Source organism: Electrophorus electricus, chromosome 15 (assembly GCF_041902795.1).
Source record: "Electrophorus electricus isolate QZ-2024a chromosome 15, ASM4190279v1, whole genome shotgun sequence".
NCBI classification, from domain to species: domain Eukaryota; kingdom Metazoa; phylum Chordata; class Actinopteri; order Gymnotiformes; family Gymnotidae; genus Electrophorus; species Electrophorus electricus.
Window position 1 is genome coordinate 11,390,001 of NC_137511.1, and position 2,500 is coordinate 11,392,500.

Consider the following 2,500-nt stretch of genomic DNA (forward strand, 5'->3'; position numbering starts at 1 on the left):
AAATTTTCGTACTAGCTAACTAGCAAATAAATATGAACAAAGGGCAGTCCCTAACTTGTCGTTGTTGAAGCACTAATATAGCTGGTTGAACTTTAAAATAAAAAGTGTGGCTAGTTTACGTGCCTCGTAACAATCCAAAGGGTTTAATATATGGTCTAGTGGTTTCTTGCTGTTGCTTTGTGGTCTGCCTCAAATAATGACATCTGGCACCATAATTGTGATCTAGTCGAGGAAAAACGGTAACAGAGCTTGGACATATTAGAAAACTGGCTAAAATGATACATCCCAGTCCACGGTGATATCAGCGTAATAATGCATTCTTGGTTGTGTGAATCACTTTCCCGAATCGTTATCGACAGTCATACTGAAACTATAGAGACATCCCCAACATAGAGGTCCACCCCAAACCCAGAAATGCCTCTCGTTTATACTGTCGAGCACAGGGTTTCCTTTAATAAGGAATAGATAGTATTTTCCCCCAAGAGCAAGTCTGTTGTGACCCAGAAAGATGAGGTGCTGTGCTTACCCCCCAGTGCAGCCAGACACTCTTATACATCACTGAATGTTGACAGAGGCCTACTGTACATTTACATTTATCTGACATTACATTACATTTAGCTTTTATCCAAAAATGATAAAATGAGAATTATTACTGAGTACAACTTGAGCAATTGAGGCTCAGGGACCCAACAGTGGCAACTTGGTAGTGGTGGGGCTTGAACCAGCAACCTTCTAATTACAAGTCAAGTACCTTAACCACTGAGCTACCAGTGACCCTAGATGCAACACTCTGGCAAGGGGGATATGAATCGATGCTGTTCGAAATGTAAACTGCTGATGACTATTTAAACAAGGCAGACTGGTTCTTTTGGTGAACAGAGTGGTTCTTTTGGTGAACATTTGCAATCTTCTGCAATATCAGTATAGCAAGCAACCATACTGGGAGATCCACTAACAAGTAGGATTTGAGCTGTACTTTAGCTGGGTTACCCCGGCCACAGTCACCGGGGAACCCAGCCGGATGTTTGAAGGAGGAGCAGCGAACCACAGCAGAGAAAATGTATGAAAATGAAGTATCTCTTACATCATTACTTTTTTTTTTTTACTGTGTGCTGCCAGCAACCGGACCAATTCCAGATGAGCTAGTGATCATAAGATGGGCACCTATTGTCTGATTCACACCATTCAAATGATCCAACAAGTAAATAATGATTAAAAAATAAACAGTATGGCGACAGTTGGCCAGCCTTCATCAGTGTTGCATAAATAATTTTTAATAGATTGTTAAACTTATGATGGGTCACAGTCAATGGTTTGTATGCATGAGTATTGATGTGTGAATGTCTGAGGTGTGCACAGAACATATTCTGTGCTGATGTGTTTATCTCGTGTGTGTGTGTGTGTGTGTGTGTCATTGGTGTTATAACTCAGAGATGTAATGGAAAGCTTCCTGATGAAAATAAGATTACCCCTCACCCATGTCTTCTTGTCCTCTTCTCAGTACTCTGCATCTTGGACTGAGCATGACCAGAAGCTGCCTGCTTATGTTAGCTTTCCTCACAGTGCCCATATTATAGCAGCATGCTGAACATAGTCCTTCAGTCCTTCCTGACGGTGCTCCTGTGGCCCCCCCGGACACGCTATAGGGACTGTGTTGTGTGTATGATGGATGCCATATCTTTCCATATTTTTGAAGTGATGGGAATTCTATAATATTCAAAGCAGGAGTTCATTTACCATGGCTGTGCAACACAGTGACTAATGGACGCCTGTGAGGCCCGTTTGATGTTTTTAGTCCTGTAAGCCCTGGTCACATTGTTTCAAATTTGTGTGTGGTGGCCCTCTGACATTTGAGTTACTGTGGTGTGAGTTGCTGTCCTGTCCTGTCAAGCCTAACACGGCTGTGTGGGGTGTGCTCAAGGTCCTCTGCTGAGTGCCTCTGGCCTGTTTCTCACTTTAAGTCTGCACAGCCACTGGAGATCTTACAAAACTACAATAGGATAAACTGCACTGTGTGTGTGTGTGTGTGTGTGTGTGTGTGTGTGTGTGTGTGTGTGCTTGAGAATGTAGTTTCTGATTCTCTGTGTCTGACACACCACGCGATGGAGATTTTGGGGGGTATACACATGGATACGTCCACAAAACTGCTGCACCAAAACCTTCTCCATTCTTCACAATGTCAATGCTGCCCCCACACTACCATTCCCTGAGATTGAGTAAATGGTCCTGTGGCTGGATGTAATACCCCTATGACTTGTCATAGTGCCCTGTATGTGGGCATTTATTCATGTAGACATATAACATTGTTTATTATTCCCCTAGGCACCTAGCACTGCTTTTTTCATGCAGGGCTATATTTCTTTATGATGTTTGAAGTGTGATGTCACTTTTAGCAGGCTTGATGTTTGCCCTGTTAACTTGGGGATAAATAAGTTATGTGCATAGTAACTCTGTACATAGTGATGTGGGAAGGTAACGACGAAAGTAGCAAAAATTTAAC

General features: G+C 42.6%; 1 protein-coding gene across 5 annotated transcripts in view; it reads left to right on the forward strand.

Moving 5' to 3' along the window:
* Window positions 1-2,500, forward strand: part of LOC113589031 (disks large homolog 5-like) — a 27,167-nt gene that overhangs the window by 764 nt on the left and 23,903 nt on the right. The window lies entirely within an intron of this gene.